Source organism: Nicotiana tabacum, chromosome 23, assembly GCF_000715075.1.
Source record: "Nicotiana tabacum cultivar K326 chromosome 23, ASM71507v2, whole genome shotgun sequence".
Lineage (NCBI taxonomy): Eukaryota > Viridiplantae > Streptophyta > Magnoliopsida > Solanales > Solanaceae > Nicotiana > Nicotiana tabacum.
Window position 1 is genome coordinate 3,077,570 of NC_134102.1, and position 13,816 is coordinate 3,091,385.

The window sequence follows — 13,816 nt, forward strand, 5'->3', positions numbered from 1 at the left end:
TGTGTAGAGTAATATTGTAAGTCAAGATATTTTATATTTCAAGTCGACGTAGTTCTTTTAAAATAGTTCTTAATATATTTGCAAATAAGAACTACCAAAAAATGTGAGCTGCCAAATAGTTTCATTCTTACTCCTTCCTTCGCGAGGAGGTCCACTTCTTGATTCTGCTCCCGATAGTTGTACTTAATTGCTGGGTTTTCCAACCCCTCCAGTAGCAACCTGCATCAATAAATGATTCTAGGTAATAAATAAAATTACCATTGTTCGACATTTTAATTACCTCAACTGAGTGATTGGGGGCGTTGCAAATTAGCCTGGAGGACAATTTGATGATCACACTATTTAACAGATGATGGAATCACAAGCCAAGAAACACGATACATCAATTTATTGTGAGAGTTACTATTGCTCCCAAACGTACACGCAAGTATACGTGATCGACAAGTAATAAAGTGATAAGTAGAGTATCGTTGCCACGAGGACTTGTGATTAACAATCAACTAAATTAAACTCAAATAATTAATCTATTCAAGCGATTCCTAATGTGTAAAAATTTAACTAAAACTAATGTAGAGTAGTAAACTGAGAGATTAAAGAAAATAACTCAGCAAGCTTTAATTACGAATTCAATGAGAGACAATATTCTAGAGTTATGAGTTAGCTAATAATCTCGTTGAGTCTTTCACTTGAACTACCTAATTAATTTATCTGGTTTATTGATTGATAGGGTTAATATTACTCGTAGTATTTTTTCGAAGTACTACTCGCCTATTCAAGCTAACCTAATACCTATATTCCTATGGAATTAGGATTAACAAGAAACCCATTAATAATTCCTATATAGTAACCAAGCAAGGTCATTAGGTATATCCATATCCTAACCGCAAATCTGTTCCTCAATGCTCAGGTTCAAAATCTCACCCTACTCAATCCTATATACAATCTAAAATTCTCTCTCCCGAGTTCAATCCTAGATTCGTGGATAGTATTCAATTGGTGATCAAACAATTGAATAATTAAGCATGAGATTGAATAAATAAACCAATATGATAAAAGAATAACCACAATATTCACGTAGCACCTACAACTCTAGAACTAATAAACTATGAGACTAAAGGAAGAGAAGATAAGAGAAGAAAAACTAGTTAGAAGCCTCATCCAAGCATAATTTACATTCTCCCTCCAAAGTGGTGTGTTCTCTTCCGAAAAATATGTTAGATCCCCTTCAAATTAGATTTAAGACCCCTTTTATACGAGTTGAGATCGTATAGGATTGAATCAACTTTATCTCAGACAAAATAGGAAAAATCACCCAACACAGCGTGTCGCGCTGGCCTATCGCCGGAACCAATGGCGATTTGCAATTTCAATTCCTTGCTTGCTTTGAATTGTATTTCTTATTTTTTGTCTTCCACTTGGAGGACAAATACCAAATGGTGTCCCCCTTTGTCTCCTTCCTTTTTATTCTTTTATTTTTATTTCTTTTTCTTTTGCGTTTTATTTAATTTTTCTCCAAATTTTTTTATCCCTATCGCTTTATTCCTACACAGTTAAAATATAATATTAAATATAAAATAATATAATTAATACTCAAAAGATGATTAAAAGTACTAGAATGTTAGACAACAATGGTTAAATATATACATTTTTTGACCGAATATCAGTTACCCCGATAGTAATATGCTGGAAATTTTGGAAGGCTTGATGTGCCTCAAGGTACGGAGATACTAAGTTTTATTTTTTGCTAGAGTTAAGTTCTATGTTGTTAATCATTTAAAATAGATTGTCTCTAAACACAATATTCCATTTGATATGTCTATTAGCTGGCATAGGCTTTGTATTTATTTTTAATCTCTATTTTCTAGAGTCAAGTGTATTATTGTGATATGGGAAAAACACGCATTTAGGTGGGTGAAGGTGAATATTGATGGTAGTTGGCTGAGTGACAATATGATTGATCTGGAGGTATTGTTAGGGATCACATATGTGACTTAATTATGGCCTTTTCATATGCTATTGGTTGTGACATTTGACAACATGCTTAAAGCTTCGGCAGTTTTACTGAGATTGAGATGGTGCTATTCAAAAGGCTTTTACAAGATTATTTTGGAGTTTGACTCTCTTTTGAATATTAAAATGTTGAAAGGAAAATTTAAATTTCCCCGGAAGTTGGAAGACGCCACTAATGAATCATTACATACAGAGGCGGATCCGCAATTTAAATTTTATGGGTACAACTTTTAGGTTTTTATCATCAAACCCATTATAATCTTAAAGTTATGGGTTTATCTCTATAATTTATTATAATTCTAATAAATTTTTATACATAAATTTATGCTCCACGTCGAAAGTTATGGATTTAATTGAACCTGTATATACAACGGTACATACGCCCCTGATTACATATACTTCAGCAGCAATCTTGTGTGATTCATTATTGTTACAGATAAGTTAACCAATCAGCTAATGTACTTTCTAAATTGAGCCATAAAGTATAACGTGTTATCGAACTTTCCCGTTGCAGTTGCCTAAACAATCTTTGGGACCTACAAACTTGATAAGATACACATGCCAACTGATGTGAGGCCAAAATGCTATACTTTTAACACATTATTCACCCTATATTTTATTGTTATAATGAGTTATTGTGCGATATTTGAGCTAAATTATGTTGTTTTATGTGTAGGAACAACGGAAGGAATCGTCAAACGAAAGTTACACAAAAAGAGTACAAAAAATATAAGAAAAGAGCACAAAAGTATCAAGTATCCAAACCGTACTACAGGCCAAGCTTTGCAAGATCTATAACCAGATCGACCGCGCTATAGACCAGGCTTCGCGAGGTCTATAGCCAGGTTGACCACGCTATAGACTAGGTTTCGCGAGATCTATAGTACGGTAATTAAAAGTTACGGGTTAAAAGACCCCAACCCGTATTTGGACCATGGATTGACATAAATACTCTCCAAACGAGTTATTCTAGGGTTGGATATGATTTTGGAGAAGAAAAAGGCTACCAAGCACTGGGGAGCAAGATCAAAACGAGTTTTCCTTCCTTTATCTCTTTACTTTGTAGTTTAATGTCTTCGAACATTATGTTGATTGTTGTTGTATTTATGAGTAGCTAAACTCTCTTATCTAAGGTTTGATGGAACCTACTGGAGGATAATTTTCTACTGCGTTTAATATAGATTTGCCTTTGATTTTTCCCTACTTGTTCAACTATATTTTCATTGTTGTTAATTGAAGAGCTATCAATTAATTGTGCCTATTTAGTGTGTATATTTCTCGAGAGAGAGTATACATTTAGGTAGTTGTTGAATAACACCACTCCTAACGTAGTTGAGAGATCAATACAGAGAGTTTAAAGGCGGGATTAGAGATAACAAAGTCTTGGTGCGATCGTAGTGAGCGGGGAATTAGTGCCAGCTAGCGTAGTTCGAGAGAATACGTCTACTAAATTATGGTAGTTGCTAGAGAGAGAGCTACGACACTCAAAGTACTCACGATTGTTAGAGAATATTGAGACGAATTTATAGGAAGCGTAGCGGGAAAGATTCCGACAATAGGGAAAATAATAACCTTAGACTTTTCCAAATCTTGTCTACAATATTTGCTTTGCTAAGTTATAAAATACTGCATTTTAATTATTTTGATTTTAGTTAGTAAACTCTCAAATCGTTAAATAATATTTCTGAAGGCTAATTACTTGAATTTGTGCAAAACTATTGGTTGTAATTAGTCTGTTATTTCCTTGTGGGATTTGACTCTGAACTTGTAAATCGGATTATATTTGCAACGACTGCTAGACCTCTTAGGAGGCATAGTTGGGCGTGATCAAATTTTGGCGCCGTTGCCGAGGAAGCAACAATGTTATTAATTACAGCTAGAAGAATTGTTAGGATTCTTAGTTTAGTCAATTTTCTCAATTTTTATTCATTATACAAAAAGTCTAACATTTTTATTCTTGTGTGTTATAGGTGTATACCTAGAAACTCCTCAAGAACTGGTGAATTGTTTGAAGCATTACCGGATCTTGAGAAAGCTTTCAAAGCATTAAATCTGCAAACAATAAGGACAAACAACAACAGCACCCAAGAGAACAAAGTGAGTTAGATATGGGTGACGTTTTGGATCATCAAAACAATCGAAACAATGTGAATGACCCGAACAATCAGGGTGTGGCACCTCATTTGCCAGAAGCAGCTTTGTATGATTGGGCACAACCCACCGCTGAAAATTTGGCAACTGCAATCGCATTCCCTCAGATACAAGTGAAGTCATTCCAAATCACAAACAACATGCTACATCTGCTGCAGAACAAGAGACTGTTCTCCGGGTCTTACATTGAAGATCCATATCAATATCTGAATCTTTTTTGGTCAATTTGTGTCACGCAAAGGCAACCAAATGTGATATTAACAATAAGACTGTTGTTGTTTCCATTCTCAGTGAGAGGAGAAGCCCAAACTTGGCTTAGATCGCTCCCCATAAATTCCATCACAACTTGGGAGGAATTAGTCTAGCAATTTTTGAATAAGTTCTACCCACTTAATAAGACTGCCAAGCAGGTTGATGAGATATTGAGCTTTAAGCAGAAACCAACTGAAATATTACAAGAAACGTGGGAGAGATTTAAAGGTATATTGGTTAAGTGTCCACACCATGGCATTCCAGATCAGATGTTGGGACAACGGTTTTAAATGGGATTGACGGACAACTTGAAGGCCAATGTTGATGCTTCAGCAGGTGGAGCATTTTTGAGCAAGTCATTTAGAGAGTGTAAGGTCCTACTAGATAAAATGGCTCCAAACTCGGGATGGATGACAAGAGACTCCACAATCACCCCTATAGTTCACTCAGTAGCGTTGAACCCGAACAATTTCATAGCCGAAAATATGGCCACTCCGATGACGCAAATGAGTATCCTCACCAAGAATATTGATGAATCAGGCCAGAAGCAAGCACACATAGTTGACATGACTAATGGGGGATTATGTACACCATACATTAACCAACCATATGTGTGTTCGTGAAGTAGTGAAAGTGACAACCGGAACTATCATGAGAACATGAACTATGTTGGCAAGTATGGAGGTTAGAGACAAGGTGGTCAGAATTGGGGGCAGCAAAATCAGCAGTATAGACCAGCACAACAACAGTACAATAACACCAACAATTCTGAGCAAGTCTACTATATCTAACAAGTTCAAATCGGTTAATGTTTCTCAACCCTGAACTGTGATGATGCAATTTCTGAATATATACTCAACTTTAACAGATTCCTCTGTAGGTGTGGAAACCTCAAACGAAACCCCTAATTTTTCTGGTGCTTTTCCAAACTCGACACAAAAATAAGGAGGCACATAAGAGAAAGTTGAACCAGGATCAACTAATACATAAGTAAGGGGACCAAAAACTGAGAGAATACCTGTAATAACTCTGTTAGACACCTCATCATTTTTCCTGTCTAGAACTGCATAGAATTTGGCTGGTCTGCCTCCTCCTTGAGCTCCACCTCTATTGGCACCATGCTCAGTCTGAGTATTAGGTGCCCGAACTAGAGGAGGTGCAACTATAGAATTACCCGTGGATACTTCCTGAGTGGTTGGAGCTTTCCCCGGAGCTTGTCTAAGTCGTGGACAGTCTCTCTTAATATGACTCGGATCGTGGCAGTGGAAATAACCTGTTTGACCCAAAAAGGCATTTCCTTGGATGTCTGTCGCTGTACGAAGGACATATAGGATAGGAGAACCGAGGTTGGCCCTGACTAGTTGAACTTTTCCCCTGAGGGGCCTGACCCTTACTATACTGGCCATGTATGAGTGGAGCTGGATAAGGAGATGAGTGAGTCGTTGATTGAATGTGACCTGAATGATTAGTGTTCTTACCCCCAACTAAAAATCCAGTATAACTACTTGTTGTTATAGTCTTCTTGTTGTTATCTCTAGCTTCCCTAGTGATTTTATCAAAAGCCTCCTTATGCGTAGCGATATTTACAATCTGAAGATAAGTTTTGTCATCGTAATATGAAGTCATATCTTTTGCCATATGATATTAGTTGTCGTGTTGGTAACTTCACTGGCTGGGCAATATTTGTAGGGACAACTGGTGGTGGTACCTCGAGTGGAGATTGAAAATTATCTCCTATAACCTCTTCATCTGAATCATGAGGGTCTTCAGGAGGAGCATGAACGGGTGTAGCCTTACCACTGAATGGGCTAGGGACTCCAGAAAGTCCAAAATTCTGTAAATTCGATCATCCTGCTGATGTGGTTGATTTTCCCTGAGTGGGTTGGAAGGGGGTGTGATTTAAACCTGATCATTAACAACCCACTGAGGTGGAACTTGTTCCTGTGTAGTGGTCCTACTATGAGCGAGATTACCTCTGGCATTTCCACCTCTACCCCTAGCATTTTGACCTCTACCTCTACCTCTGCCATGTCCTCTAATTGTAGCTAGTGCTATTGGTGCGACATGCACCTCTAGTACTGCTTCTTGATGATTAGCAGCTAGTATCCCAACATTTTTAGCAACAGAAGATAAAGTAGATCTTGTTCTAACCATCTTGTTCACTGAAATAAGAGATAAATGCGTGTTAGAATTCTGAAACGTTTAGCTCTAACGCATGATATGAGAATCAAATAAAATAAGTCCTAACATGCCCTATAGCCTCCCAAATATAAGTATGGTGTATAATATACCCATGATTGAGACTCTGCTAGACACAACTCATGACTCCTTAGGACTTCCTAAACCTGGCTGCTCTGATACCAACTTGTCACGCTCACAAACTGGGGTGAGACGTGATTGGCACTCAACCCTTACCACTCGTTGAGTGAACCCTGTACTATTTGTATCAAACTTCAAGTTCAATAGCAAAGAATCTAACGTACTTAAATATTATTTCTAATCAAGTTGCAGCTCTTAAGCTGACTGATAAAAATAATAAATAAAGGATAAATTTCAAAATATTTTAATACTTACCCACTAACAAGTTATGATACTCTAGAATCTGGGGAAAAAATTAAAATACATAGCCTACGGGTGCATCCCCGAAAATAAAATAAACTTCAAAAAAAGGATATAAATAATAGTCTGAAAAGGGTCCACTACCGCTAGGATGAATCAACAGAGTCTATAAACTGAATCAAGAATATCTCCTCTAGCCATGTGCCTCGTTACCTGCATCATCAATACCTGCCATATGACGTAGCAAGCCCAAACGGGCTAAGTACCACCAAAGGATACCTAGTAAGTCTCATAGGCTACTTCCTAAAAAGGCGGAGCGAGACCTTGTGGGAGAAATAATAAAGAAAATGGATATACAGAAAAGTCATATAAATCATATAAAATTTTACAGCCAAGTAATAAGCTAGAAACTGAAATTATAAGCTAAACTGTAAGCTGAAACTTAATGTAGAAATTGAGTCTATAACTGATATCTGAAATAGAAACTGAGGGGTGTGTGTGTGTGTGTGTGTGTGTGTGTGTGTATATATATATATATATATATATATATATATATATATATATATATATATATATATATATATATATATATGTGTGTGTGTGTTACGCATAATGGCCCTGCATACGTGAGCATCTGGGAACACGTATGGGGGAGTGTCGTCCTATCTCCCCAACAAACAGTTGGCACCTGCGAGCGTGGAGTAGGTAACCCTGGCATCATGACACTCATGCTGGGGGAGGTTTTCCACTTCTCCCTACTGAATATGATCACACTGATGCATGAATTAATGTTGAAACTGAATACTTAACTGAATAAGAATATCACAAATAAAGGCACATAACAATTGATAATACACATAAGCATGTATTCATGTCACATATAATATTGTACTAAATAAGAATAGGTGAATTGAGTATTGGATCACGAGAAGACATGACTTAGCTTTATCTAACATATGGAGCACATGGGTTCTAATGAAATTTCCCACTAGGAAAGTAAACCTCAACTCACCTCAATTTGCCTTTCGGTCCAATCGTAAGTTTAAGATGACTAACAATTCAATTTCTAAACCGTCACAATCACAATATTCTGCAACTCGGTAGAAGTTGTACGTCGTTCTCCTTAAGCTTCTGTTTCCAATCTTTAGAAAAGGTTTCTTTCTTTTTTCTTTTTTTCCAATTGCCTACACTTATTGTGGTTGCTGGTCACGCGACCCATGGACTTGGACAAAAGATTTTATTATCATATGCCATTATCTTTAATTTGATCATTTAGCTAGTGGCCTACGTAGATATTACTTAGATCCACATCTTAGTAAAAATGGCCATAAACTATTTTAGAAAGGCAACCAATAGATGATTAAATTTGCTGTCAATGGAACTTAAAGAAACGTGACTTTCATTCTTCTTATTAATTCTAATCATATTTATTAAAATTGCCACATATACTCTCCATGGACATTGGTATAAAATTTACTGTTCGGTCATATACCCCTGGACAAATACAATATACTACGATCACGATAATAAACATATCTCATTCATGTCATTAGGCTAGTAATTGGCGTATTTAGAGCCTAAATATTACCGGGGGCTTACATTTCCCCTAATTGATTTCGTTCATTTTTCATATGTGTTCTGACTAGGTTGTTGCTTTATTTCCCATTTACTTCTTGTGCCAATTATGTTTCTATTATTCCTTTGTTTGTTTTATATTAATAATCTTTATGTTGTTAGCCATACATTGATGTTCCTTATATTGCTAGCTTTATGTTTATCATGTACAGATTTTATGTCTAGTGAGTGTCTCGACTTACCTCATCATTACTCTACTGAGGTTAGTCTTGATACTTACTGGGTACCGATGTGGTGGACTCAGTCACTTTCTTGGGGAACGTTGTGTCAGCAGAGGGTATTCAGGTGGATCCTAATAAGATTGAGGCAGTTCAGAACTGGCCTAGGCCCACTTCAGCTATGGAGATCCGGAGTTTCTTGGGTTTAACGGGTTATTACTGTCGGTTTGTGGAGGGGTTCTCATCTATAGCAGCTCCGTTGACCAGGTTAACCCAGAAGGGTGCCTTGTTTAGATGGTCAAACGAGTGTGAGGCGAGCTTTTAGAAGATCAAGACTGTTTTGACTACGACGCCAGTGTTGGTGTTGCCCACAACTTCAGGATCTTATATGGTATATTGTGATGCATCTCGTATTGGACTTGGTGCAGTATTGATGCAGAGTGGCAAGGTGATTGCATATGCGTCGCGGTAGTTGAAGATTCATGAGAAGAATTACCATGTTCATGACATGGAGTTGGCAATCATTGTTCATGCGCTAAAGATTTGGAGGCACTATCTTTACGGATTGTCGTGTGAGGTATTCACGGATCATCGGAGTCTACAGTATTTGTTCAAACAAAAGGATCACAATTTGAGGCAGATGAGGTGGTTGGAGCTATTGAAAGACTATGATATCACCATCTTGTATCATCCCGGGAAGGCCAATATGATTATCAACAAGCAAAGTATGAGCATCAGAGACTCGGTGGTTTGCTTCACAAATTAGAGATTCCTGAGTGGAAGTGGGAGCGTATCACTATGGATTTTGTTGTGGGACTCCCACAGACTCAAAGGAAGTTTGATGCAGTTTGGGTCATTGTGGACAGGCTGACCAAGCCAACGCATTTCATTCATGTGGCAGTTACTTATTCTTCAGAGCGGTTGGCTGAGATTTATATCCGCGAGATCATCTGTCTTCATGGTGTGCATGTGTCTATCATTTTTGATCGAGGTACGCAGTTCACCTTGCACTTATGGAGGGCAGTACAACGTGAGTTTGGCACGCAGGTTGAGTTGAGCACAGCATTTCATCCTCAGACGGACGGAGAGTCCGAGCGCACTATTCAGATATTGGAGGATATGCTCCGCGCTTGTGTTATAGACTTTGGAGGTTCTTGGGATCAGTTCTTGACACTTGCGGAGTTTGCCTACAACAACACCTACCAGTCGAGCATTCAAATGGCTCCCTATGAAGCATTTTATGGGAGGCGGTGCCGATCGCCAGTTGGATGGTTCAAGCCGGGGGAGGCTCGATTGTTGGGTACAAATTTGGTACAGGATGCCTTGTATAAGGTCAAGATTATTCAAGATCGATTTCGCACAGCTCAGTCCAGGCAAAAGAGTTATGACGAGCGTAGAGTTCGTAATGTTGCATTCATTATCGGGGAGATGGTATTGCTCCGGGTTTCACCCATGAAAGGTGTGATGACGTTCGAAAAGAAGGGCAAGTTGAGCCCTAGGTATATCAGACCTTTTGAGATTCTTCAGAGAGTGGGTGAAATGGTTTACAAGCTCGCATTGCCACCTAGTTTGTCAACAATCCATCCGGTATTCCATGTTTCCATACTCCGGAAGTATCACGATGATCTGTCCCATGTGTTAGATTTCAGCTTTGTCCAGTTGGACAAGGATTTGACCTATGAGGATTTGACCTATGAGGAGGAACCTAGTTTGTCAGTTGAGATCTAAGAGTTATCCTTTAGTTCGAGTGCAGTGGAGAGGTCAGCCCATCGAGGTAGCTACTTGGGAGTCCGAGTTGGACATGCAGAGTAGATAACCACACCTTTTCACCAGTCCAGGTACTTTTCTATGTCCATTCGAGGACGAATGGTTGTTTTAGAGGTGGAGAATGTGATGACCCGATAGGTCATCTAGATTTTAGAGCCTAATTCTATATTTTGAAGCCTAAAATATCTCATTTTAGCCTTCCTCGATTGGTGTGCGCAGTTCGGGTATTTTTTCAGAAAGCTTTTATGTTAAAAACTGATAAAATATGAAATCTTTGCGTTAAAATCTATTTGAGTTGACTTCGATAAACGTTTTGAGCAAACGGACTCGGATCCATATTTTGACGGTCTGATGGGTCTGTATCATGATTTGGGACTTGGGCATATGCCCGAAATCGAAATCGGAGGTCCCTAGCTCGAGTTATCATATTTTGTTGAAAAATTAAGGTTTAAAGGCTTAATGTATCTAAAAGTTTGACCAATATTTTGACTTTATTGATATCGGATCCGTATTTTGGTTTCGGAACCTGGCATAGGTCCATTACTATATTTATGACTTGTCTGTCAAATTTGGTGAGAAACGAAGTTGGTTTGACGTGATTTGGACGTCCGGTTGTTAAAATAGAAGTTCATAAGTTTTCTTGAAAATTTTATTTGATTTGGTGTTCAATTCGTAGTTCTAGGTGATATTTTGGCGATATGATCATGCGAGCAAGTTCGTATGATATTTTTGGACTTGTGTGTCTGTTCGGTTTGGAGCCCCGAGGGCTCGGGTGAGTTTCGGATAGGCTACGGAGTGAGTTTTGGACTTAGAAAGTGCTGGTGTGCTTCAGTTCTGGTACATGCGAGGCCAGGCTTCGCATTTGCGACCTCTGATAGGTTCACATTTACGAGCTACTCCTCGCATTTGGGAAGAGTAGCTGGGGAACCTCATCTTCGCATTTGCGAAAAGTAGGTGGGGCACCCCAGCTTCGCATTTGCGAAGAGTAGCTGGGGCACCTCAGCTTTGCATTTGCGACCAATCCTTCGCAATTGCGAAGTGTGGCTGGGGGGACAGTGATTGCATTTGCGATCAAATGGTCACATTTCCGGAGTGGCCATAGTTTGCAATTGCGAACTAATTATCGCAATTGCGATGATAGCAGAAAATATGGGACTTCGCATTTGCGAAGAAAAACTCGCATTTGCAGGGTTCGCAATTGCGAACCCCAGGTTGCAATTGCGATATCTGCGACTAGTCAAGTATGAGTTAGACGGGATTTTATCTCATTTTTCAAATTTTCAAAAGAAGAAAACCCTAGAGGCGATTTTCCCAAGAGTCCTTCTTACCCAATCCATTGGTACGTGATTCTAACCTATTTTCTTTCAATCTTTCATTACATTTCATAAGATTTCAACCTAAAATCTAGTGTTTTCATGGTGAAAATTGTGGGTTTGGGTAAAATTAGGAATTTTTGTAAAATTGGGATTTAGACCTCAAATTGAGGTCGGATTTAAAAATATAACCGGGCTCGGGGTGAATGGGTAATCGGGTTTTGGTCCGAATTTCGGGCTTGGACCAAGCGGGCCCGGGAGTTAACTTTTGTTAACTTTTTCAATAATGACCTAAATTGAATCTTTTGCAAGGATAGTTCCTAAGGCTTAATTTAAATCGTTTGGTTGGTAATTTGCTAGATTTTGTTGGTTCGGAAGCTTTTTTTAAAGGCAAAGCTGTGGTTGAGTTTTGAGTCGATCTTTGGATCTAGGTAAATGTCGTGGTTAACCTTGACTTGAGGGATTAGGACTTGTTTGCCTATTTGCTACATGTTTAGATATTGGGTACAACATATATGTGAGGTGACGAGTATTTATGCGTTGATATTGGGTTAAAGCATGTGGTTGAGACTTGTTCCTTGTAATTTATTGCTTACTTTGATCATGTTATCCATGCTCAAACTAGTTACATATCGAATTGATCATTCTTTTCCGCGTTTATGGGCTTTCAATGATGCTTGAGTATTGTTTCTAAAGTTGAGGTTGGTATTGTGGAACCATTTGACGTAAGGCTTGTTCTTGTTCATTCTATCTCCCTGTTATCATATGTTCATTGTTATATGGTAAGGGAGAGTGTTAATGCACGAAGGGTGATGTCATGTCGTATTTGAGTGTTAGTGCACAAAGGGTGATGCCTTGCCATATTGTGAGAGTTAATGCACGGAGGGTGATGGCGTGTCATATTTTGAGAGTTAATGACGAAGGGTGATATCGTGCCGTATCTATTGATTTATAATGAAGGTGAGAGTAAAAGCATGAAGGGTAATGTTGTGCCGTATTATTGTTTCATTGTGAGGTTGAGAGTAAAAGCACGAAGGGTGATGTCGTGCAGTTTTATTCATTATGTTTATTCGTTTTACTGGTTAAAGGCATATTGACTATTCTGGTTATCATTTCTGTTGTAATTACCGTGTCTTGTACCTCTTTCGCATGTCCCCTCCCAATAGCACATATTTAGCCTTTATCTGTAGTTATCTTGTACGTATATTGTTTTCTAGACAGGTTATTTACGTAGTGTCTTATCATAGCCTCGTCACTACTTCGTCAAGGTTAGGCTCGATACTTATAGAGTACATGGGGTCGGTTGTACTCATACTACACTATGCACTTCTTGTGCAGATTTTAGTACGGGTCCTAGTTGTCGTGAGGAGTTTCAGCTCAGAACTGCTTTAGGACACTCGAGGTAGATCTGTTGGCGTCCGCAGACCTCTAAGTCCCCTTCCACTTCCCCTATTTTACTGTTTTTTTTGTTCTAGACAGTGTCGCTTCCCATTTTCTCGCGAAAGCGAGTTTCGACGTCGTGACAACTCTTTTTTTAGAGTGGGAGATAAAGTGCTAAAAGAAGAGTCGCCACCTAACGATTTTAAGGTGTGTTAGGGCAGCTATTGTGCAGATAACTTTGTTTGACTAGTCAACGCTACCAAAGATCGAGAAGGATGTAACGAGCCGACCGGTCGTTTTGAGAGTAATAGCCCTGATCCCCTATTTATTTGTTTCCCCCGTACCTTTTTCTGCTTAGGTGACTTGCCGGGAGGTTTTGTTTTTGGTTTGAGAATGTTTTGGGATACTTAGGCCCTAGATTAAGGTTTAAGCCTTATGAATTGGACCGTAGTCGAAACTGTACGAAGATGACTCTGGAATGGAATTCCATTTAGGGGCGTGTCCGGATTATGTTTTGGAGGTTCGTAGCTCATTTAGGCTTGAAATGGCGAAAGTCAAACTTCTGGACTTTTGGGACGGTAGTGGAAGTTT

The 13,816-nt window shown here is 38.7% G+C and overlaps 1 non-coding gene across 1 annotated transcript; it reads right to left on the bottom strand.

Moving 5' to 3' along the window:
* Nucleotides 1–4,565: 4,565 nt before the first annotated feature.
* Nucleotides 4,566–4,672, bottom strand: LOC142177745 (small nucleolar RNA R71). Its single transcript, XR_012706303.1, has one exon. It is a non-coding gene; the product is annotated as a small nucleolar RNA R71 (small nucleolar RNA).
* Between the last annotated feature and the right edge of the window lie 9,144 nt (nt 4,673–13,816).